Raw genomic sequence first — 15,957 nt, 5'->3', positions numbered from 1 at the left:
ATAGAGATGGGAACATGGCAGCATCCAGGCAGACATGGTGCAGGAGGAGCTGAAAGCTCTACATCTTCATCTGAAGGCTGCTAGCAGAATACTGGCTTCCAGGCAGCTAGGATGAGGGTCTTAAAGCCCACAGTGACACACCTACTCCAACAAGGCCACATTTCTAATAGTGTCACTCCTTGGGCCAAGCATATTCAAACCATGACACACATGCGCGCACACACACACACACACACACACACACACACACACGTATACATACTAAGCATATACACGCATGCAAGAAAAGGAGGGAATTCTTCAAGCTGCCACAATATAGATAAGGCAAGAGGGCAGTGAGGAGAGTGAAGGAAGCCAGTCAAAACAGGACAAATACCAAAGGACTGCCAGAGAGTCATGTGAGTAGAAGAGCAACTACCAGGGGCTGAGAGGGAACAGAGATGTGGAGTGGACAACCGTGAACAAAAGGTTTCTGATCCAGAGGTGTGCGCTGGTGGCTGTACTAAGTGTACACTGGTGGTTTGACTAGGAATGGCCCCCTGTAGAATGAATGCTTGGCCAGAGGGAGCAGCACCATTAAGAGGTGTGGCCTTATTGGAGAAGGTGTGGCCTAGTCAGAGGAAGTGTGTCACTGTGGGGGTGGGGTGTTGAGGTCTTAAATGCTCAAGTTGCACCCAGTGTGAAACAATTCCAGTCTCCTGGCTTCCAGGGGATCAAGATGTAGAACTCTCAGCTCCTCCAGCACCCTGTCTGCCTGCACACTGCCATGCTTCCTGCCATAATGATAATGGACTAAAACGATGGAGAGATGGCTCAGTGGTTAAGAGAACTGACTGCTCTTTCAGAGGTCTTGAGTTCAATTCCCAGCAACCACATGGTGGCTCGCAACCATCTGTAATTCAATTCAACACCCTCTTCTGGCGTGTCTGAAGAGAACAACAGTGTACTCATATACATTAAATAAATAAATAGACCTTTAAGATAGATAGATAGATAGATAGACAGACAGACACACACACATCCAGACAATGGACTAAACCTCTGAAATTGTAAGCTAGCTCCAAATTAAATATTTGCCTCTATAAGAGTTACCTTGGTCATGGTATCTCTCCATAGCAATGAAGCCCTAACTAAGGCATACACTTTTAAACTATTTAAGGACTGAGGATGTAACTCAGTTGGTAGAGCATATATCTGGTACACACCAAGCCCTGGGTTCAATCCCCAGCACTGCATAAGCCAGGCACAGTGGTGCAGCCTGCAGTCCCAGTACTGGGGAGTTCTGTAAAGGCAGGAAAATCAGACATTCAAAGTCATCCTAGGTTTGAGGGCAGCCTAGACTATGTGAGACCCTGCCTCAAAAAAATAAGACTTGAAGGGACAGCTCCTCCCTAGGAGGCAGGAGACACATAGTGAGCTTTAGCAAGCCACAGTAAGCCAGGCACCTGCAGCAGGGCTGGAATCCTTTTCTTCCCTGCCCCTGCCCCACACTAGGCTCTCCTGTGCAACATTTTCTTTAGAATTTCTATACAATCAAACCACTAGACGTAAAGTCCCAAATTTCACTTCCTTCAGCTTCACTGGCATTGAAAAGCTCTCAAGGAAGGGGATAATTCCATTAGCCTGAAGATAAGCAGTTGGAAAAAACCTGGCCAGGCAGAGGGGAATAAACAGGCCTATAATCCCATCACTGCAGAGGGGTTTCCACTTCCTTGAAAGCACTTAAGGAGGCAGGAAAAGAAAGAGGTTTGATTTGAAAAAGAAAGCATATGGACAAGTGCCTGTGAAGGAGATTCAGAGGAGCCAGAGAACAAACCCTAATGCTGACAGTTTCAGTGGACCTGCTTGAAGACACTGGCCACCAGACAGACTACTTTAAAGTCTGCTGGGTCTACTGGTTTTTATCTTGAAATTTGGCAAGATATTTATTGCACCTGGCAGGGCTTAACACACTGGAGACAGAAGTCCACAATCCCTGGTCAAATACATTTTGCAGGAGAACTTCACCATGTCTTACAGAATCCTCTGGATAGCCTGGAACGCTCTATATACCAGTGGTTCTCAACCGTCCCAATGCTGCAACTCTTTAAGGCAGTTCCCCATGCTGTGGTGACCCCCAACCATAAAATTATTTTCATTGCTACTTCATAACTATAATTTGCTACTGTTATGAATAGTAATGTAAACATCCAGTATGCAGCATATCTGATATGCAACCCCTGTAAAAGAGTTGAGACCCCCAGGTTGAGAACCTCCACTCTGGCATAAGCCAGGGCCTAGTCACAAAATACACAGATTTTTTTTTTTTTTTTAAATGTAGCTGCTTCTCAGTTGGCATTCTGAACCATCACTAAGTTCTCTGAAATGCCATCTCTAGGTAAGATCTTCCTAGATAAATGTGGAGCTCATATTGGAAAGGAAGGCCCATTTCAAGGGCCCCTGCCTGGGACTGGAGGCCGCATGACTCCCTCATCAATCCTGGCATTCTCCAAGGGTTTGGCACAGCCACCACCCCAGTCTCAGACTGTCCCAGACATAGCCTCGGGACACCATCAAGAAGTGCCACAAGTCTCGTGACGCCTCATCTAGTTGGGACATTAGAAAAGTCTACACTTGGTCCAAATGCTGTATCTCTCTCTGTCTGTCTGTCTGTCTGTCTGTCTCTCTCTCTCTCTCTCTCTCTCTCTCTCTCTCTCTCTCTCTCAAAACCTGCCAAAATTCAAAACCCTTGCCATAGCTCTCCTAACCCCACACATTTTGTCAATGCCGTTCCACCACCTGCAATATTAAGGTCATGTGAGGGTGGCCTGGGGTCAGTCCCACTGTAAACTTGTCACAATAACACAAGGGGCTCATAAGACAGTAATTATGCATGAGTAGTCATCAACCCAGATTCCTGCAGATATGCAAATCAAAAGAGGGATGGCTCAGTCCATAAAGTACATGTCTCAAAACATGTTGATCTGAGTTTAATCCCAGCACCAGCATAAAAGGCTGGCACCAACCACTGGGGAGGACCGGAGAGGAAACAGTAAGATCCCTGGGACTTCCCAGGACAGTGAATCCAGCTATATGAGTAGCAACAAGTTTAGTTAAGAGACTCTAGCTCAAAAGATAAAATCCCTAAGGAAGATAATGTCAACCTCTGGCAACCAACATGCATGTGCACATGTATACACCCACCTGCACACACAAACTTGCATGCAGACAATATGCACCTGACCACACACACATACACATCTGAACACACACACACTTGCTGAAGGGGCACATACACACAAACATACCCACCTGTATGCACACATGCCTGCACACACAGACACACACCTACTTGCACACACACACACACATAGACATACACACATACACACAAACACACACACCCTTGCACAAAATGTTTAATTTTTAAAGCCTTTCAGAAGGCTCCAAACAAAAACATTTCATAAATACCCCAATAGTGAGAGTAGAATCACAAACCATACACTCAGTGTTCCAGTCATTAACAGGACAAAGTCCCAGAAAGAACTGCCCGATTGACATATAACTAGCAAACCCCAGCAATTCCTGGCAAGAACTGATTCTACAGATAGATCATGTTTTTAGAATGTGTGTGTGTACACACAGGGACGTGCATACATGTGCCACAGGATGTACGTGGACCTCAGAGGACAACTAGTGGGAATCAGCTCTTTCTTTCCACAGAACTAACGAGAGTTCGTGCTTCCTTTCCATGAATGTGGCTTCCAGAAATTGGACTCAAGTGATCCTGTTTGGCCGCAGGCACCTTTACCTGCTGAGCCATCTCAGCCCCCAGAAACAACAGGATCTTTGTGAGTAGCAGTAATTACAGACTTGACTGTGACAGGGAAAAGCAGAAATCACTTTTGGAGATCTATAAGACCCTGAATTAATAAATTATGAACCATCCACATTATATATGGAATAGTATGCATCTATTAAGAGTGGAAGGGAGCTGTATGCTCCATAAACATCCACACTCATGGGGCTGCAAGCAAGCGGGTAGGCAGGAGACCTTGACTTTTCTAAATATACAAGCATTGCTTTCACATCAGTTTTTATTGGGGAGTCTGAGAACTCCCTCAGGGAGTACAGTTGGCCTCAGGGTTGTCACGTCAACGAAAACTACTCAGCAAAAAAGGAACATGAAGGACCTGGTGAGATGGCTCACCAGGCAAAGCTGCCTGCTGGCAAACCTAAGGATCTGAGTTCAATCCCTGCAGCCCACATAAATGCAGGGGCAGGGAAAAGACTCTAGGAAGTTGTTCTCTGACCTCCATACTCATGCTATGACATGCATAATCACACACACAAACACATACAAGCTGTGACATGCATAATCACACACACACACAAGCTTTAACATGCATAATCACACACACACACAAGCTGTGACATGCACAATCACACACACAAACACATATAAGCTGTGACATGCACAATCACACACACAAACACATATAAGCTGTGACATGCATAATCACACACACACACACACACACACACACAGCTGTGACATGCATAATCACACATACATACACACACACACACACATTTCTGAATACTGCTTCTAACAAGGTTCTCATTAGCCTTCATTTTAAAAGAAACGAGGCCACAGTAGCAGGGACAACTAGGACATGATCCCTGCTCTGGGGCTGGAAGGTCAGCAAAGTGACACAAGACTTCTCAGAGCTGAGCTCTGGCAACAAGTGGGTATTTATAATCCCAGGTAATGAGTGTCCTCAGGTCCCTGCCAAGAAGCACCCAGGGCCTGGCCAGCAGGAGAGGAACACATAGAAGACCCCATGTGGCCCCTGTGCCCTGTGGCACTGGCCTGGGTTGGGACTAAGAACCTCACCAGCCCTTAACCGTTAGCTCCCTTGCAGGGCACAGGACCTTTGCTCTCCTTGGAAGCCCCAGTCAGTGTCTTTTAACACACAGAGAGCGCTCTGTCCAGATGCACATCTTGGTCAAGAATACTCTGCTCCTGGGGGACCTTTTTACATCACTGCACTTCCCTGCAATCCCGAATCAGCCATTAGTAATGGTCACAAATCCCCTGAGTGTCAAGAGAACTGTGGCTCCATTTTGAGCCTGTAGGATAGGTGATTCAAACAGCACTTAGCACCAGAGGTACTAAGGAGTAGCCTACAAAAGGTCTTTCTAGTCAACATCCCAGGTAAAACCTGGGTACTGACCCAATGGTAACCAACAGCTCCAAAAAATACTGTACTAAGTCTCCTGCAGCAGAGTACTTCATGTGTGTTTATATTTAAAGTATGTAGATTATACCTACACACACACAGAGCAGGACACACTACTGAATCAGATAAATACTAGGATATTGGAAGTATATTGATGTTTCACAATAAACATGGTTTGAGGCAGGCAGGGTATGGTGACACACACCTATGATTCTAGCACCAAGAAGGCTGAGGCAGGATGACCTTGAGTTCCAGGCTAGCCTGGGCAAGACAGTAAGGTCAAGAGGACAGCTCCAAGTTGACACAGGTCAAGTACAGCCCACCACCACTCCCTTCTGTTTGTATTTCAAAAGGCTCCAGAAGCCACAGCTGTTAATACACTGGAGACCAACCCCATGCCCAGCTATCCTGGAACAAGGTACCTGTCCCCTAAACATTCCCACCCACATACTTGCTCAAATCAATTCATACCTCTATTGGTCCCTTACCTAAGAGAGTCCCTGAACCTAAGAGAGACACAGGAAAAATGAATTCATAATCTAAGGTGGGGAAAGAGTGAGTCAAGACTGCTCAGTTGCAGACCAGGGGCTAGCCTTAGGTAGCCAGGACCAGACCGGCCCTACAAAGGGACCTCAGAGTACCCTGAGCTCCCCGGTAGAGTAACAGAAGTTGCTCTGAAGCATCCTGGTTCATTTGCGCACCAGGCTAGCTAATAAGGTGTGGTTTTTCCCTCACTCTAGATAGGGAAACTGACAATCAGGTTCCACAAGGGATGTCTCTGGCCCACGGATTTCCAGCTATCAGTAGTCAGTTGTCTTGCCATCTGCTGACCTTTCCCTCTCTCTAGCCTGAAGCTCTGAGAGCAATAGATAAGCCAAGACCCACCCAGCCCCACACAGAACAGCAACCAAGGAGCCTATCTCCCTCATCTGAACTCCAACTTATCACCCAGGCAACAAGACTGGGCATGCTGTCCCTTTCAACAAAGTGACAAGCATCACAAGAACATTTGCTAACTGCCACCTAAAGAGGGTAGAAATCACGTGAGGTGGGACAGCCACCAAGACAAAACCAAACACAGGCCCCACAGGCTTCCCAACCCAACCACCAGGCCCTACACAAGCAGGGATAAGGGACAAAAACACACACCCACACACACAAAACCCGTGACAGCAGAAGGGCTGTCAGCAAACAGGAAGCTTTGTCAACACGGGGAACCAAACACACTGGGATCTTTCAGCCTTTCTGGGAACAGAAGAAAGTCCCCTTAGTGGTCCTTAACTGCTTTCATTCATAAAACTTACTTTATGGAACAAACGATGGACAGTAAAAGTCTGAATCCCCATGGGCCACACCATCCTCTCCTCCAAGAACCGTTACAGGCTCAGTGTCCCCACAACTTCACTACCCAGTAGAAAGCAGCTTTTTCCCACACGCCCCAGACCAGACCTGCCCATTGCTTTCTTTCTTGCCTCCTGCCAAGGAGGGTGGGCGTCCGAAGCAACTACTGGCCACACAAAGCCAGCCACCTTGACTCTGTCCCCTTAATATTAATACTTAATATGACATGCAAAGCGTTTATTTCCCCTTCCATAGTCCCCTGACCTTCCCCAGATAAAAATGCCTGCATCTACGGCTCAGGGAGCCACAGGCCCAGTGCCCACCAGACTGCAAAGCTGCAATGAGGCCTGCGGCGAGCCTGGTTACCTGAGAATCCCGGTTCCCAGCTCGCTGCCACCCAGCGGAGGTGTGCCCTTGGGCACGAAGGTCAACCTCCCAGCCTGGACTCAGTTTCCTTGGCTGCAAAGCCGGAACCCTAAACCCTTTGGGATGCGTCTCATCCGGGTCTCGGACCGCGGGGTCCCTGCAAGCTTCAACACTCCACGGGAAGGCCCAGGGATGTGACACGGCCCACGCGGCCTCCCTGCGGGGTCCCACGTCTCAGTAATGAGTTTTGGGGCGCAAGCTGGGCCCGGGGTCCCCACCGCTACTCACCAAGAGGACTCAGGAACCGGCGCGCGCGCGCGCTGGTGTGCGGCGGCCTTTGTATGCAAACACCCGGTGGGAGCCGCTGTCAGCCTAGAGCACGGCAAGGGGCGGGACCTGAACAGAGGCGGAGTCTCCGGGGCGGCGCCAGGGGACTCTGGAGGAGCGTGCTGCTGGGACGCTTTCAGGGCCCACCGACACCCCACCACCTACACTTCCCTCTCATAACCCCACCTCCTCCATCCCACCCCACCTCTCCCCAGACTGGACTGTCTGCCTTGGCTTTCCCGGGAGTAGGCAGCCAAAGTCTTCTATTTCCACAGCCTAACCGTTCCCTTTTGACCTTAGGCAGCTTACACTTAGTTCTTCCCCTGCCGCGCCACTAGCTAGGGATCAGCTCCCAATCTTGGCACTCTCACATCCTGCCTCCCTCCTGGCTAAGGTGCACCACCAGTCAGCAAAGCCAGGAAGGAATAAAGAACGGACAATGCCAGATCTGGGGGTGGAATGGCTCAAGTCAGACCAAGTTAATCTTAGTGTCACTAGACCCTGAAGGACAATACACCGTGTTTTATTCTGTTTGCGAGACAGAGACTCCTATATCCCAGGCTTGCGTCAAGCTTTCTATGGGTTCAGGGATGACCCAGGAAACTTTCTGATCTGCCTATTTCACCTCTCAAGTGTTGAGATTGCAGGCAACCATACCCCCCCACCATACATGCTAGGGATGGACCCCAGAGCTTCATATCTGCTAACTGAGCTGCATCCAGGTAATAAATATCAAATTATATATACAAAGACCTTCCAAAATGGCAGCCCCGAACAGCAAACACTCTAAAGAAGGGTGCTAGAGAACACATACCTGGGGTCCTGTAGGCCAAGGAGAGTCCGAGTATCATACACATGTCATTGGGAACTATATGAGGGGATATAGGTCAGAAGTGGATGCCCGCCGCAAGCAATCCAGGAGACCAGGGAGAAGACGTGTTCAGAATGATGAAGAGTGCTTCCCACCTTGAGAAAAACTTGCTGGGGGATGGGAGGGGGGGCAGGGAGGGAGTGTCTTGTGTATCCCAGGCTGGTCCCAAATTCTATGTATCTAAAGAGGACCATGAACTTCTAATCCTTCTGCTTTCAGATTGCTGGGGTTACAGGTACCCAATCCCACACTGGGGTTCTGCCTTCCAATCAAGTGTTCCACCAAACAAGCTAGGCCCCCAGTCCATGACCGCATCACTTGCCAGGCCACCGCAGACCTGCAGGGGAACCGAGCCAGGCTCCACACCCAGGAGCTCAGGAGATCCCCACAGACAGGATGACTCCGTGCGTGCGTGCGTGCGTGCGTGCGTGCGTGCGGCAAGCCAGGTGTGGACGTGCTCCAGCTGCACCCAAGCAGCCACAAGATTGCCTCCACTGCCCACAAATTCCTGGGGCTCTGAGTTCCAGAATGAAGGCATCCTGCCCCACCTCCCCCACCTCTCCCACCCCAAAGCTTTCCAGAAAGCAAGTCTTACATTCTGTCATCTAAAGAAAGCCTTAATTTTTTTTTTTTAATTATCCACATTTGAAGACAGGTGGAGGGAGGTCTGAACACATAAAGTCCAGCCCAAAGCCCTTACCTCACAAATGAACCTGGGTACTGGGACACACACACACACACACACACCACAAATGCACCCAGACAGCTCTGATTAGCAAAGTTAGGTCCAGCTTTGCCTGCTGCCTATAAGAAGATCACACAAACAGGACATAAGTTATTTCACAAACATGCACAGTAGATGGTCATACAATATAAAATCTGGATTCTCTGAAGCCCAGGTGCTCTAACCCGACAGAGTCTGGAGCCCCCCCTAGTGGGGCCCCAGGCAGTGTTTTGTCAGCAACCAGACTCCCTGCTGGGCTGTGACTCAGCCGGAGTACTGAGGTGATCCCCTGAGCCAATCCCTGTACCTGCCTTGTTCAGCCTAAATCGGAAGAGGGGAAATAACCTAATGACTCTAGCTAGAAGAGGAAGGAGTCAAACTTGGGCTCAGCAGCGCAGCATCCTAGATTCCAGACTCAGTTTTACAATCCAGGAAGTGGGTGGAGGTGTGAGTTTAGCAAGTCCTTTTGAGGCTGGAAAGGAACTTGTTCTTGGCATGGTATTGACTAGATTTTCAATTCTAAAATCCAGTACTGCTGGGAATTCCATAAGGACTTGATGGCTGTTCCACCCAGTGGCTGCAGCTGGCTCCCTGGTCCCTCAGAGAGGACAAGCATCATGCAGGTGTCCTTCATGAAGGGACAACCAACTATGCCATGCTGAAAATTGCTCTTTGGCTAAACACGGGACCTCAGGTGATCCTCACCACACCACGAAGTGGTCCCTGCTGATGTGACTATAAAAACACCCACCCTTTCTAAATGGAAAGCCATCTCCTCACTTGCTGGCAGTGACCGTAACTGTTAAGTCCTTAGGTTCTGTTTTCCAAACAGAATGCAACACTGCTAAGAGCTCTGACCTAGGGTGCCTGGGAAGGTGTGGACAGAAGTGTGAGCAGCCCTCTGCGTGAGACTCTACAGTCGCCTTGTAGGGTGACCTCTCCACTCCAGAGGTCAGCTCTGCAAAATCCCAGCAGAAAGACTTGCAGAGCCACTGGATACTGTCCCAGAAGGACAAAGTACTAATGCCTAGGGCTTCTGGAAATGGGAAGCTCTTCACAGTCTAAAGCTAGCCCTTAATAGAGGGCCCCTCAGCTTTAAGGTACCCAGAGGAGCCACTGTAGACCCACTCTTAGAGACAATGGACCTCTAGAGAAATTGGAACTTCCCTAGGACTCCCACATAGGGAGAAGACAATGGCTGAATGAAGCCTGGTATCCTCTTGGAGTAGGATGCCTGTCTCCCAGGAAGAGGTTTCCCATACACCTTCTTTCTTCCTCTTCCTGATGGGGCCACACTGAATGTGTCTCTCCTTTCTCTGCTTTTCCCCATTGCCTGTCTAACTGTCCCATTGAAGGCATGTGGCAGAGCCTCATTTGTCAGGGACTAGAACTGGCAGAGCCCAGACTCTGATGCCAACTCCAGGTGACACAATGAGGCATCTTCAACATGGGGATTTCCTTACTGGGGTCCTCAGAAGCAAGGTGGGAACTGCTGGCCACCTGCTACCGCTTTACTAGTGGGAGGACGGAGCAAGCAGTGGGAAAACCCAGCAGAGACAGGATACAGTACACGCCACTGTGGCTGGGTCTGGGAGAATTTCTGGGAAGAGGATACAAATGATCCTGGTTTCAAAGGCAGAGGAAGAGGAAGGTAATCCCAAAAGCATCGGGGAAGGCAGACTTAGAGAGTCACCAGGACCATCTTAATTTGGGTGATGCTCCAGGAGAGCAAAGGGGGGGTGTCAAAAGCATATAAAGGAAACTGCTAGTTGGCAGCAATGGGCATCTTAGAGCCTGTGCTACTCCAATCCATCCCCCAACATGCCAGGAAGTAAATAGCACCCAGGCTCCCCAGGGACCCAGGCCTACAACATTGCCAAACACACAACCTCAGGGCCAACAATGTGGGCTGACACCCACACTGTGGCCATGTTCCCTAGTCCAGTCTCTGGAATGAGCAGCCACTGCCCACGGCCTCATTTTCTAACTCCCCCGTCAACACAGTAGCCTGTGGTGTGGTAGGTTCCTGGGCTACATGTGGGTAGCTGTCCTCAGTAAGCACACAGTCCCAAGTAGTGATCACATGTTCAAAGTTGCTATGAACCCAAGGATTGTCCACTGACAAAGGATTTGGGCAGCCCAGTCCGCAAGCAAGAGGATTCAGCCCAGTTTGGAGTCTTGAGTTCCTCTAGGCAAATTCAGGCCAGATGAAGGAGCTAAGAACAAGGGACAATGAATAGCATAGACAGAGATCCTGAGGTACATCAGGGCTGACAGAGGCTGGCCTCAGGTGGAGAGGGACAGTCACAGCTACTATGTAAGATGTCTCCCCCTCAGAGAAAGCAAGAGAGGGATCACCATAACAGTCTTTTCATTGTGGTCATCTGGGAACGATTCCTAATGAGCCAGGCTAGAACAGAAGGTGAATGGCAACACAGGAAAATGGCAGTGCCAAGGTACAGAGGGAGACTGAGAGAAGGCAGCATCAGCACAGACTGGATGAATGAATTCTATGATTTGGGAATAATGGATGCTGCTCTGGGAAGCTACTGACAGCTTTACCACTTGCTGCTAGGAACAAACAAAAAACATTTCTGTCCCCAGTCAGCCCTGAGTCACCTGTGACCTTGTCAAGCAAGTGTGAGGGGCACCAGTCCGGTGAGTCATATGTCTCAAGTCTCACATTGCCCAGCTAAGTAACTAGCTGCCCAGAAAGGATGGAGACAAGGGCAGAGACCCAGAGAAGAAACCTTAAGAGTTCAACATGGGGGATGAGCTCGGTCAGAGTACCTCTGTGAATCCCACTGCTATGTGCAACCTATGTAAGTCAATTTTTCAAAAAGTCAAAGTTTAAAGGCTGAGAGAGTCCCCCTGTGTATGGAGTGGCATAGCAACAGGGATAAAGTAATGACAGCTGTGGCTAGCCTTTAGAGGCTATTCACAAGCCAACTCCAGCTCTAGACTCTGCACACTGAATTTCTTTTTTAACAAGCCTTATTGAGTAGATACCATTTTCTGTCCAGAGGAATGAGGAAAGTAAGGCACTAAGAAGTGGCTGAAGTCACATGGCCAGTTAGTAGAAACTAGACCTCATGGTACATACTTGTCCATCTGAGCCTAGACCTTTCCCCTAGAGTCTCCTCAGCCCCAGTGCTCCCTGGTCAATGGAATTCCATGTCTTCGTTTTCAGGGCAGGCCTGAAATCTGATATGCAAGATATCTGATATGTGACCTCCAAAGGACTCAGTGACCCACAGCTTGAGAACGGCTGGTCTACAATTTCTAGTGAAAAATAAGCAACCTGGGTGGATACACAATATTTAGGGCCTAATATTTTGTGGACCCGAGTTCCAGCCCAGCTCAGCCCATCCATGGCACAGGCATGGCTGAACCTCAACTCCCTTGGCTATCCATCGTGAGTACTGAGCCTCAGGTCAGCGTGTTGGTGCAATCAGAGGAGTTCCTGTGTTTGGACACAGATCAAGTAAAATTCTTGTCACTGGACAAGCCTTAGCTCTCAGCCTTCAGAGACATACTGCTGATAATGATCGACAAGTATTTAAGAAAGAATGTTTACCGTTCATCTTGCCTAACTGTTACTTAGAGTAGGTCAGGACACCCCAGCAGATAACAACACTCAGACACGGGGACACAGTGCCAACAAGGTGGGAGTCCGTTAGGAAAGTGATCTTTTCCCCATGATGTCCATGGGAGGTTTTAAGACCAGACCCGTCCTCACCTTCTACAGAGGATCACCAAGCACGTTGGTGGTACCTCTGGGGCAGGATACTGAGGCCCAACTCAGTCACTGATCTGGGCTTTCCAGGCCCAGGGCTAATGTCTCAATGGCCTCTGCCCTGTGACCAGCCTGTGCATTGAGCTTACAGGCAGGGAAGAGTGGGGAGCATCTCACCTCTTGGGAGGAACAGCCCTGGGTTTTGTCCAGCCTGCGCTGGTTGCTTCCGATCACAGGCACCTCCAAGGGAAAGAACTTTACAACTTTTGTGCATTAAAATTAATCCCAGATCCACAGGGAAGAACAAGATATTTTGATAGATGTGTGACTTGAAGCAGCACCCAGAAGCCACGGGTCCATGGCACTCTCTCCATGGCAAAGGCCCGCCTTCTCCACACATCCTTCTGCTGCTAGATCTCTATGACCTAACACTCCTGCTGTCATGTGCTCTGAACTCTATCATGTTTCATACCAATAAGCTGTCTTCCATCTTTTTTCCCTCTGGGTGTTGATTCATTTACTTTTATGCTTTGATACATGGTCTCACGCTAAGGCCTAAACTATACAGAAACTCACCTCAAACTCACAGCATCCCCTTGCCTCAGTTTCCCAAGTGCTGGATTACAATCGTGTGCTATAATGCAAGACCCCAGCTCTTTAGTTTCCTGTTAGCACTGAAGATCTTTCTATTCTGTTTATATATTTTTAAAACAAGATCTAACTTGGTAGGCCTGGCCTGGGACTCACTATGTAGACCAGGCTGGCCACAGACTCACAGAGATCCTCCTGCCTGCCTTTCACTGTGCTGAGATTAAAGGCTTGAGTTGCCACACTCAGCTTCTATTCTGCTTACTTTCACCCTGCCCTATTGTTTAAATCGGATTTTCTGTTCACCCCATTTACTTTTTATCCAATCTGACAATTCCTGCATTTTAATGTGATGGTTAGCTCCAATAGGCAACTTAACTGAGTTCAGAAACACCTAGACAGCTGGCAAAACCTTCCTTTTCTTTGTTCCCACCCTCCCACCCCCTGTCAGGGTGCATCCATGAGAGTGTTTCTGAGAGATAATGACGTCTGAGTCAATGGATCAAGAAAATGATTTCCCATCAATGTGGGTAGTCACCATCCCTTAGCCAGATCAATGTGGGTAGTCACCATCCCTTAGCTGGAGGTCTGGAAAGAACACTCGCTGTCTTGGTCAGGGTTACTGTTACTGTGATGAAACTCCATGGCCAAAAGCAACTTGGGGAGGAAGGGGTTTATTTGACTGGAACTTCCAGATCATAGTCCATCACTGAAGGAAGCCAGGACAGAAACTCTAGAGGGCAGGAACCTGGAGACAGGAGCTGATAATTCAAAGGCCATGGAGGGGTGCTGCTTATTGGCTTGCTCCTGGTGGCTTGCTCAGCCTGCTTTCTTATAGAACCCAAGACCACCAACCGAGGGATAGCCCCACCCACAATGGGCTGGGCCCTCCTCCATCAATCACAAATTAAGAAAATGCCCTACAACCAAATCTTATTTTCTCAACTGAGGCTCCCTCCTCTCCAATGACTATAGCTTGTGATAAGTTGACATAAACTAGCCAAACCACACACGCGCGCACACACACACACACACGCACACTCACACGCACGTGAGCGCTTTCCCTCTCCCTCCCATTCTACTGCCTTTGGACACATGAACTCCAGGCTTCTCTAGTTTTACCTCCAAACTGAACAGTCCCACTGCTGGGTCCTCTGCTTTCAGACTGATGACTGAAGACTTACCAGCATCCAGTGAGCTAGTTCCCACCTAACCCATCTTCCCCAAACTGCCTGTGTTCTATGGGCTCCATTTCTCTGGAAAACACTGATGGGCTCCAGACGTTCTCATTTCGTATCATTGGTAGCATGGTTGCTCTTAAAGAATAGTTATCTTAGGGCCTGGAGTTAAGAGCACTTGATGCTCTTTCAGAGGACCCAGGTTTGGTTCCCAGCACCCACATGATGGCTCACAACCATCTGTAACTCCAGCTCCAGGAGATCCCACAACCTCTTCTGGACTCTATGGGTAGCATGTATGCAAATGGTGGGTGTACATACACACGGGAAAAAAACTCATGCACAATTTTTTTCAAAGAATAATTATTTTAACAGGGCATGTTGGCACACACCTTTAATTCTAGCATTTGGAAGGCAGAGGCAGACAGGACTGAGTTTCAGGCCAGCCTGGTCTACAGAGTGAGTTCCAGGACAGTTAGGTCTACACAGAGAAACCGTGTCTCCAAATAATTATCTTAGCATGTTTGTGTACTCTTCTGCCATCTTTGACAATCCTGCCTCTGCTCATCCTATGGTTTGAGTATGAAATGGCCTCCATGGATTCCTGTGTTTGAAAATGACTTCCCCAGATGGTAGCACAGCAAGCAGTTCTGTGACCTTTGGGGCATAGAACCTAGTCAGGCAGACATAGACTAATAGGGGCACTAACTTGAGGATTGTATTTCTGCCCGTTTCCTGTTCTACTGTCTCTTTCCTGGTGCTGCAGAACTGTGGTAAGTGGCCCCTACCTGCCTCCATGCCCACAAACTACCCAAGCATGCCTTTCCCACCACAGTGGACTGGACCTTTTGGGACTGTGGACCAAAGAATATTTCTCCCTCCCTTTGGTTGCTTCTGCTAGGTGTTCAGTCACAGCAAACACAATTACTAAATGATTTCTTCCCAGATTGCAAAATGTCCTTGTTTTTGCAAGGACATTTTGCCTTGTGGGTGGTTGGGTTTTGTTACATTTCTTTAAGCTTTACTGGGCTTTGCTCTGAGATGTAGGTAAGACACTAGAGCCTGATTGAATCTTTCTAAGGCACATCTTGAAGCCTGGCTCCTGCGAATCTGGCATACGATCTCTGTCACTAATGCTGTGGACCTCCCTTCATGGTCCTCTGCCCAAAGCTCTGCACTGTAGGGAATCCCCCCATCCTGGATGGATAGCTGCTGCTGCCTAGTTTGCCAGTGAGCACCATGGCATCCATTAGGATCTGAGGAACAACCATACAGGGTAATCTTTTGAAATCAAACTGTAATCTCTGAAAAGGTCATAGTCACAGTGACTGGGGCTGGGACCTGCTCCCAAAAGAGCTTGTTTCATGTACCTTGGTAAAGGGCTCAGATCGTTTCCACAGGGACCTTCCCAATAAGCTGGCTTGAATGACATAGGCTTGGCTTCCCAGAGTGGTGGGTCTAAGAGAGGGCAAGGTGGAAGCCAGAATACCTTTTATGGCATAGTCGCTTGTCAAAGTCATACCTGCCACCCTCCCTGTCACCACATTCTGTTCCTGAGAACCACATGAGTAAGTAAATCCAGTCACACTTAGGGGAAGCAGGAT

At 48.7% G+C, this 15,957-nt stretch overlaps 1 protein-coding gene across 13 annotated transcripts in view; it reads right to left on the bottom strand.

The window, feature by feature from the left end:
- The window catches only part of Lpin1 (lipin 1), a 108,600-nt gene that overhangs the window by 50,912 nt on the left and 41,731 nt on the right, over positions 1-15,957 (bottom strand). For 4 of the 13 annotated variants that reach the window (XM_076942111.1, XM_034513860.2, XM_076942113.1 and 1 more), the window contains exon 1: positions 7,218-7,341. The exons of the other annotated variants lie outside the window; for them this stretch is intronic. The gene's annotated coding sequence lies outside the window, so the exon portion shown is untranslated. Of the gene's footprint in view, positions 1-7,217; positions 7,342-15,957 lie in introns of those variants that run through there. 13 annotated transcript variants of the gene reach the window in all.

Source organism: Arvicanthis niloticus, chromosome 11 (genome assembly GCF_011762505.2).
Source record: "Arvicanthis niloticus isolate mArvNil1 chromosome 11, mArvNil1.pat.X, whole genome shotgun sequence".
NCBI classification, from domain to species: domain Eukaryota; kingdom Metazoa; phylum Chordata; class Mammalia; order Rodentia; family Muridae; genus Arvicanthis; species Arvicanthis niloticus.
Note: the sequence above shows the minus strand (reverse complement) of the source record. Positions and strands in the feature narration are given on the sequence as shown.